Source organism: Nomascus leucogenys, chromosome 2, assembly GCF_006542625.1.
Source record: "Nomascus leucogenys isolate Asia chromosome 2, Asia_NLE_v1, whole genome shotgun sequence".
NCBI classification, from domain to species: Eukaryota; Metazoa; Chordata; class Mammalia; order Primates; family Hylobatidae; genus Nomascus; species Nomascus leucogenys.
Window position 1 is genome coordinate 23,283,943 of NC_044382.1, and position 10,511 is coordinate 23,294,453.

At 34.9% G+C, this 10,511-nt stretch overlaps 1 pseudogene; it reads right to left on the minus strand.

Moving 5' to 3' along the window:
• Nucleotides 1–2,066: 2,066 nt before the first annotated feature.
• Nucleotides 2,067–4,379, minus strand: LOC100585319 (annotated as a pseudogene).
• Between the last annotated feature and the right edge of the window lie 6,132 nt (nucleotides 4,380–10,511).

Sequence of the window (10,511 nt, forward strand, 5' to 3'; positions counted from 1 at the left end):
TCAGAATCCCTGGAGATCTTCAAGCAGAGCTGGACCACTACTTGTTGAAGATGTTTTATAGGAAATAGACTTATCAGAGGAGGCACTGGACTAGATGATCTCTGAGTTACATTCTAATCTAAAACTGACTCTGTTTCTCCGTAGCACTTAAAAAAAAATTCCAAGAAAATGGTGGCTTGAATGCAATTCCTTTACTCTCCTCAATTCAAATCATTTTATTTCATTTATATCAAAGCCTGGGGCTCTGGTGGCTGAGTGCAAATTTGTAAGAGACCCAGGGTGCACACAATTTATCAGCCTTTGTTAAAATTATATATAAGCCCCAGAGTGTAACTCCTTCTTTGGGAGAATAAAAGGGAAGGCTTTCTTTGTTATGTACTAGAAAGACATATTAAGACTACTGTCAGAACAAGGAAATAAAGGTTTACTTCTCTTAAGAAAAAGAGAGAGAGAGAGAGAAAGCCTTGGGAGAAGGATTTCAACTAAAATGTGGATCTTGGGAATGTTTGGCTTACAGAGATCTGTGGACCCAGGGGACAGATAAACAGAGGCCCTAGTGTCTATCAGATCTCTCAGGCTCCTCGAAAAAATGTTAACAGGTGAGTGAAGCATTCCCACCCTTCAGGCTGAGTGAGTACAGGAGACACGAAAGCATAGAGATGTACTCCATGTTAACAATACCTCAGGGCAGCATAGCAGCCAGAGACAGAAAGATCAATCAAAACAAACAAAACACAGAACCAACCTCTGATAGATGCTAGAAGAGACAGATGACAATTTGAAAAGAAAAAAAGATAAGAGCTTAGGGATATCTGTGTATACCCCCTTTACCTTCTACTCCCATTCCTCAAGAGTACTTTCCAGAAATAAAAGAAATAGTTTCCAACTAAACTATTTAGGAGATGAATTAAGGGAGAAGATGTTCAAGATCACTGCTGAGACAAGATTTAGTGGCCTAAAAAAATTTAGAGAATGAAGAAATACATAAAAACATAAAAATCACAAGACAAAAAAGATGAAAATGAATTGGAGGAGGACTATGAGAGATTTAACATACAAATCAAAAGAGCTCTAGAAGATGTGTTTTTTAATGATTATGGATGCATAGTAGTTGTACATATTTATAGCGTACATGTGATATTTTGATACAAGCATATAATATGAATTGATCAAATCAGGATGATCAGGATATTCATCACTTCAAGGATTTATCATTTCTCAGTGTTAATAACATTTCAGTCCCACTCTTTTAGTTATTTTGAAGTGTACAATAAAATATTGTTAACAATAAGATTTATTGTGCTACCAAACACTAGATCTTATTCTATTTGAGTGTATTTTTGTACACTTTAGCCATTCCCTCTTTATCCCACCTCTCCGTATTATCTTTCTCAGCCTTTGGTAACCATCATTTTTCTCTCTATCTCCATGAGTTGAATTTCATTTTTAGCTCCCACATTTGAGTGAGAACACACAATATTTGTCTTTCTGCACCTTTGTTATTTCACTTAACATAATGTTCTCCAGATCTATCCATGTTGCTGCAAATGACAGGATTTCATTTTTTTATGGTCAATAATATTCCATTGTGGATATGTACATTTTCTTTATCCATTCATCTGTTAATGGACACACAGATTGATTCCATATCTTGGCTATTGTGAATAGTACTGCAATAAACATGGGTGTGCATGCATCTCTTTGATATCCCAGTTTTCTTTCTTTTGGGTATATATGCAGCAGTGGTATTGCTACATCATATGATAGATATAAATAGAGACAACATTTCAAAAAATGAGAGGGATGGAGTTAAATTGTAGAGTTTTTTTTGTTTTGTTTTTGTTTTTGTTTTTCACATTTCAAGTTTATTAAAACTTTAGCAGTACAAGTTATACAGATTGTGGATTATCAAAAGATCAACTCAATGAAATCCACATTTTATAAAAAGGGGCAAGCATAACACAACCCAAAAACAATGAAAAGGAAAACAACATAAAGAAGATTCACTAGCAAGTCTCTCAAACTTAAAATTCAAAACAGAACAGAAATAAGTTTATATAACTCACTCATCCACTTTTGTCTTCATCTGTTTCAGAGCTTGATTCATAATCAAATTTTCTTTTCTTTCATGTACATGGTCACTTTCTTGACCCTTTGATTCTTGGTTTTCTTTTTCCACTGAGGATCTGATCTTCTCATCCTTCTTATTTTTCAATGTGGAGGACTTTAATTCATTGTTCTGACTGCTTTGTTTTATTTTTGAGAAGGGACTTTTATCTATATCCGCCTTTTTTTCCCCTGCTATTATTTGAGCTATTATGATCCTGACTTTTACAGTACATTCTTTTCTCACTCTCAGAATTTTCTTTTCTGTGTGAACTCTTACTTTCTTGGTTTCTGTATTTTTCTTTGTTTCTGTTTTAACTTTCTTCTGTCTCTGAGCTCCATGAGTCTCTCCTCCTTCTCCCCCTATCTTTACTTCTTGATCTTCCTGGTGGTGTTCTTCTCCCTCGGCTTTGTGACTGTCCTCTTCTGTATTCCTGTTCTCCATATCTATGGTACTCCTTGCTTCCACTGCAATCTCTGTCATGGCTTCTTGATCGCACTCTTCTTCTTCTGTCCCTACTTCTGCTTTGCTCTCCTGTTCTGCTATTATAACTGTGTTTACCTTTAGTTATACCACATTCTCTACTCCTGGATTGTGCACATCTATCCTTTTCCTTAGTTTTACTATGATCATGCTCATTACTCTTTGATTCTGTTTAGAATTCTCTTTACTTCTACCCCTTTCCTGATCATTTCCTTTACAATCAGGCTGCTTTTCTTTTTCTTTAACATTCTCATGATCCCTTCCTTTGCTCCTTGACCTCATCCTCTTTTCTTCATGTCTATTATGTTTTGAATCTCCTTCTTTACTCTTTGATTTCTCTTTGCTCTTACTCTCAATTTTAGACTTGGCCCTTTTCTTCACTTTGTTCATATTATATTTATCATCTTTTTCTGAATCTCTTCTGATGTCTTTCTTTGCTGTTAGATTTACAGTCTTTAACTTTCTTTTTCCTTCTCATTTTTTTCTTTTGGACTCTCAAATACATTCCTGTGGTTAGTTATTTTTCTCTCTTTTACTCTAACTGACTTCTCTGATTTTCTTTCATTTCATTCAACTCACTCTTATCCCCTTTGAACCATCTTTCACCACTTGATACCCTCATCCTTTGAGCTCTCTGCATCTCTTGCCTCCAATGTGCAGGAGTCTCACTAAGTCTGAAACAATCCCTTGATCTGGATCTGGAAGGAGTTTGATAACACCTTGATCCTCTTCCTTTAATTCTCCTGCCAGATCTAGTAACTAAAAGTTGTCTCTGGTATGAAGCAGGCTGGGAGTTAGATGGATTACATTCTCGTTCTCTTTCTCTCTCTCTCTGGCTTTTCCTTTCCATTGCATCAGCTTTAGGAGGACTTTTTCTCATTAGGAATCAATTTTCAGGTATAGGAGGGCTCTCTTCTAGACGGACAGTAGACTGGAGTTGTGCTTTAAGATTTTCAGCTTCTTTCTTTCACTTCTTCTTTTCGTTCTTGTGTTTTTGGGAATTTTTCCTATGTTTTTTTTCTCTTTTCTTTGATTTCTCTTCAGAAGCACTTTCAGAATCACAGCAATCAGGTGAGAACTGAGAATCACTTGAGCTATCTTAGTCACTAGATGATGAGGAGGAAGATGATTATGATTTATACCTTTTCTTTTCTTCTTTCTTAACTTTAGATTTGGGAATCAGCTCTCCACAACTGAGTATCTGTAGCTCTGTAAATGCTTTGCTAGCAGCATCCATCTTGTGGTTTTCTATCTCTCTTACAACTTCTTGGCTAGAGATTACTTGTTCAAAAACAACATGATGCCCATCTAAATGAAGAGTTGGTTCCATTCTTATGAAAAACCGTAAACCATTTGTATCCTTCCTTCTGTTGGCCATTGACAAGAGAAATTCTTTGTTGTTTTTTAACAGCAAAATTCTCGTCTTCAAAAAATCCTTCTTAGATAGATTCCCCTCCTCGTCCGTTTCCCTCACTGAAGTCACCACCTTAAACCTTAAAATCCTTGACAGCTCTGTGAAAGAGACAACTCTTATAATGTAATGGCTCTGAGTTGATTTCCCTGTTCCCTTTTCACCTGTACAAAGACAACTAAACTTCTCACATGTTTTGGGGCACACATCAGAAAATAATTCAAAGACAACTCTTCCAGCAGGTTGTTAATGGCAATGTCAAAAAAAAAAAAATCGAGGACATTGAACCTTTATTCCCATGGCTCCAATACCTAATCTTCAAATGAAGAAAAGACCAAAAAAAAAAAAAAAAAAAAAAACCAAGGACAACTGATGCCTTGGCTCTTGCAATGGTAGAGTTTCTCCTTCTTTTGGTCCAGTCCTTTAAACTGCTTCATATCTACCCCCTCCAGAAAAGGAGCTAAAGCTCGCTAACCGCCTCCCTCCCCGACAGTTCAGTCCTAATTGTAGAGGTTTTTTTTTTTTTAGTTTTCTCTTTATTTGCTTGTTTTTTCTATTCTTTGTAATCAGAGTTGTCATCAGTTTAAAATAATTGATTATGAGATGTTATTTGCAAGCCTCACATTAACCACAAAACAAAAACATACAATACACACAAAATAAAAAGCAAGAAATTAAAACATACTATCAGAAAAAAATTACTTTTATGCAAAAGAAGTCAGGAGAAAAGGATAAAAGAAAGAGAGGTTCAACAAAACAATCAGAAAACAAATAAAATGGCAGTAGCAAGTCCTTGACTATCAATAATAACACTGAATAGAAATGGGGTAAATTATAAATTATCTAATCAAAAGACATGAAGAGGCTGAATAAAACACACACACACACCCACGCACACACACACACACACACACACACACACACACAAGACCCGACTATATGCTACCTACAGGAAATTTACTTCTTGTATAAAGACACAGATGAGCTAAAAATAAAGAAATGGAAAAAGACAATTCAAGCAAATGAAAACTGAAAAAAAGCAGTATATCTACTTATCAGACAAAGTAGATTTGAAGACAAAAACTGTAAAAAGATGTAAGGTCCTTATATAATGATAAAGGGGTCAATTCATCAAGGGGGATATAACAATTGTAAGTATTCATGTGGAAAATATTTGCATTTGAAATACAAATAAAAGGAGCCTCGGAAATGGAAGAAAGGTAAAAATTTAAAAATTTTTAAAAAGACAGAAAATCTATAACTTTAATGAATTTCTAATCAAAATTTAAACAGGGTTTCCGTAGAAATAGAAAAATGGATTTTAAAATTTATACAGAAATGCAAACACTTTGGAATAATTAATGAAAATTCTAAATAAATGATGAAGACTACTCAAATGAGAACAACCAAAGACTATTCATTTGGAGCTTGCTATAGTAAGAGAGTCAGCCACTACCACTTGTACTTGGCAGAAACACAAAGCAGGCAAGGGAGCTGGAATAGCATTAACCATTAGAATAGCTAAAATTAAAAAGCCTGAAAATAGCACACATTGGTGAGGATGTAGAACAAATAGAACTCTTATAACACAGCTGGTAGGAATATAAAATAGTACAACCACTTGGATATCAGTTTGGCAGTCTCCTAAAAGTTAAACATAAACTTACTGTACTGCCCAACTATTCTACTTCTAAATAGTTAACAGAAGTAAAAATATATTTACAAAAAACATCACACATAAATGTTCATAGCCAATTTATTTGTAATTGCTAATCATTGGAGATAATTAAAATGTCTCTCAACAGAGCCACAATGTGAAAAGAAAATAAATCTTGGGGCCCCAAAATCACTAAGCTAAAGGGAAAAGTCAAGATGGGAACTGCATAAGGCAAACCTGCTTTCCCATTCTATTTAGTCATCCTTCTGCTCACTGAGATAAATGCATATCTGATTGCCTCCTTTGGAAAGGCTAATCAGAAACCCAAAGTATGCAACCATTTGTCTCTCACCTACCTGTGACCTGGAAGCCCCATCCCTGCTTCCAGTTGTCCTGTCTTTCCAGACCAACCCAATGTTCACCTTGCATATGTTGATTGATGTCTCATGTTTCCCTAAAATGTATAAAACCAAGCTGTGCTCTGACCACCTTGGACACATGTTGTTAGGACCTCCTGAAGCTAAGTCACAGGCACACATCATTAACCTTGGCAAAATAAACTTTCTAAATTAACTGAGACCTGTCTCAGATATTTGGGGTTCACAATAGATAAGCAAAATGGGATATTTTCATCCAATAGAACATTCTTCAATAAACAAAACAATCAACACAGATAACAAACAAATTCTGAATTAAAGTATCTAATTTAAAGGATCTACATGGCACATACTCTAAAATCGACCACATAACTGGACATAAAAACATTCTCAGCAAATGCAAAAGAACTGAAATCATACCAAACACTCTCAGGTCACAACACAATAAAAATAGAAGTCAAGACAAAAAAAATCACTCAAAACCATGTAATTATATGGAAATTAAACATGTTCCTGAATGACTTTTGGGTAAATAATGAAATTAAGGCAGAAATCACAAAGTTCTTTGAAAATAACGAAACAAAGATACAACATACCAGAATCTCTGGGACACAGCGAAGGTGGTGTTAAGAGGGAAATTCATAGCACTAAATGCCCACATCAAAAAGTTAGAAAGATCTCAAATTCACAACTTCACAACTGAAAGAATTTGAAAAGCAAGAACACATCAACCCCAAAGCTAGCAGAAGATGAAAAATAACAAAAACCAGAGCTGAACTGAAAGAAATCGAGACACAAAAAGCCATTCAAAAGATCAATGAATCCAGGAGTTGGGTTTTTGTGAAGAAATTAATAAAATACATATACAAAATGAACTTCTAATTTACAATTACAAGGTAAAGATATAACAGAGGGGGAAAAAAGAAAAACAAATTCTGCAAGAAGAAATAGGTGACTTCATATATAATCTCATGGTAAAGCAGATTCCTTTATCTAAAACTAGAAAATAAAGTGTTCTAAAAATCATTTCTAGCCATATAAAAGTTCAAACATTAATAGCAAAAGACATTGTCTTAGTCCATTCAGGCTACTATAACAGAATACCAGAGATTGGGTTCCCTATAAACAACAGAAATTTATTTCTTACAGTTCTGGAGGCTGGGAAGACCAAGATCAAGGCACTGGTGGATTTGGTGTTTGGTGAAGGCCTACGTCCTAGTTCACAGAGGGCCATGTTTTCACTGTATAATCACATGGTGGAAGGGATGAACAAGCTCTCTGGGGTCTCTTTTATAAGGGAACAAATCCCATTCTTAATGGGACTTGATACCTTCCCAAAGGGCTCATCTTCAAATATCTCCACCTTAGAGATTTGGTTTCAACCTAGGAATCTGGAGGGATGAAAACATTCGGTCCATAGCAAACACTATAATCAAATTCCAATGCTGAAAAGTGAAAATGGGTGCCAGTAATATACTTTTTATCTCTTTTACATTGACAAGAAGGAAAATTTCCAAGAGAAAAGTATGCGAGATTGTGAATAGGAATTCACAAAGGACAAATCCAAATAGCCAATAGAATGTCGAAAAAGGCTTAAAATCTCTACCAGTCAGGAACAAGTGAACAACTAATCCAACAATGAGTTATGATTTTATAAACATTAGACTGGCAAAAGACCAATAACAATTCTTGCTAGCGTAGACTTGGGAAGGAAAAGTTTATTCTTGCACACTTCTGATAAAATGTAAATTATTCCTGTTTTATGGAATACATTGTAGAAACATTTATTACAATTAAAAATATATATACTTTTGACCAGTAGTTCTACTCTTGGGAATTTGTTCCATAAAAATAAAATTTTCACTATATAAAGATATATTTTTAATGATACTTGATGCAACATTGTTTGAAGTGGGGGGAAAAAAGATAAAATAAACACCGAACAAAAAAAATCCACCAACTGAAGAAAGGCAGACAAAATTGTAACCGTTCACACCATAAAATAGTATGCTACCATGATAAGTAATCAATTAGAACTTCAACAAGATTTCACTGAAGAAAACGAGATCCAGAGAAGTCTGCATATCAGTCAAGAATGTGTTTGACTGTAAAGAAAAGAAAACTCACTGATCATGGTTTAAGCAAATTGGGGTTTATTTTGGAAATCCCAAGGTCAGCAGTTGCTGGTATTAATTCAGCCCACTGAAAATGCTATCAGGCACTCAGCCTGATATTTCTATCATGCCACCATTAACATTATAGCTTTTATCCTCACATGTGTCCCATCATGGTCCAAAGATGATATTGTCATTTCAGGTTTTATTTCCACTTTCCAAGATGGATCAAAGGACAACAACAACAACAGCCAAATTTACCCCATTTATTAAGAAAGAAAACTTTCCTAGAAATCCTTGCAACAGATTTCTTCATGGGTATAGTTGACCAGCACAGGGACATTGGCCTACCCTACCCCTCAGCACCAAAGATGTTCACTGTGACTTCAAATGTTAAGCTTTCCAGCCTCTATTAGTAAAGGAAGGGTCAGGAAAAGATATTTTATAACTTGCAAATATTGTAAAAATATATTTGTATACTATAATCTTATTTTTATAAATCAATTACAAAATTCTATGAATATGCATATGTGTTTTTGTCTATGATTATATGAGCTTGAAGGAAAATATAGACACATACCTACTAAGCCTTTATGTGGATTTCCTCAAGATAGGTAATATGGATAGAGAAGGCATGAAGAGAGAAAGCAAGCCAAAAAAAAAAAAACATTGTTAACTATGATGTGATCTTATGCATGCATTTAAATAAAATAAGATATATATAAATATTTTAAAATGTTTCCGGCATATCTTTAAAGATAGTAATTTACATCACAGTATGCATAATGAGGACCATTTCATTTGTTGTAAAATATGTAAACTTATATGTGCCTGGAAAAATAATACCCAACATTCATTGAGCTCTTACTTTGTGCCATACATATTTATACAAATGACTCACCTATTTTCATCCTCTCAGCAATGCTATAAGTAACTGGTGTTATCCCCAGTTTACAGATATGAAAACTAAGGCTTAAAGGAGTTCAGCGGCTCACCCAAATAACACAACAGGTGAGTGAAAGAACATACATCATATTAACATCACTCACCTCTGGAAGTGGAATAAGGATAGGGTTGGGGAAAGAAGAAGAGAGGTATACACTTTTCCCTTTATTTACACAGAACATTTTCACTATTTTTTGATGAGTTTGTGTTTTATAAACAAGTTGAGATTTCAAAAAAAAATTGCAGCCAATTTTATCCCATTTATTAGGACCTATACTTAACCATAGCAGTGAGGAAATTTTATTTCCTTTTCTATACCGTTTCTATACTTAAATTTATTTTCTCCACTTACTTCCCTATATCATTTTTTCTTTACTTTTATTTCTGCCTCCTAATAACATTGTTTAGTCTCCTCAATATTTCTCCAATTCTCATCTTCAAAGTAAGATAAATTATATCCCCCATCCCCTCACACACACAGAAAGAAATCCTAGGGAAAAGAACAGAAACCAAGCTCTCTTCTCAAGCTTAGAGAGGATTACACATGTCAGAGAAATGCATTTTGATGTAAAACAGATCTGAATGCAAACTCCAGAGAACTGAACTCTCAAGCATTATTTGAGGAGGGTGATCAGGCAATGTGCCTGGGAGTCCCAACAGATAGAATTCATTGTCATACATGGTAAGAAGGAAGCAGAACTAAGATAGGGAATGTGGATACCCTCAAAGTCCCTGTATTAAACAGAGATTGGAATGCTACACTCCAGTGTCAAATCCCACAACAGTCTGGAGAAAAATTTTGACTCAGAAAGAGAAAATCTCTTCAGCCTCTTAAGTCACTAGATCCCTGCCTCCGCTTAGCTCCTGACTTTGAGCATGGCCCAGGCTTCAGTTGGAAATTGCAATGGGGAGTGGATTAAGCACAGCTGGGCTTTCACACTTAAACCTTGAGCATTAACGGTTCAGCAAAGCAAGGTTTTCCCATTAGAGCTACTGTACTTCCGAGTCCAAACTATTGATAAGCTCCCAAGTTTAGTCTGTCTGTAAGAAATATGCAAGCATGTTGCCCATAAACTAGAGCACACATCTTAAAGTGGAATCAGAGTCAAGGAAAACAGCCAAGTTGAAACTGTCTTGCTAAACAAATAGTACTTCTCACACATTGCTGAGGTAAAAAGAATAAAAGTTTTCTCCACACCAACTTATCAAATACAATAACAATTGAACATTTAAGGGATGGGAGAGATCGCCATTAAATGCAACTGTTTTTTAAAAAGACTCCAAACACACACACACACACACACAAAATGTTACTATTCTCCTCTTAATAAAATAATATCTAGAATGCATTTTCAAAAAGTTTGATAATTTAGCTTCAATTCATTATTATTATAATAAATGCATAGAGACATTCTTA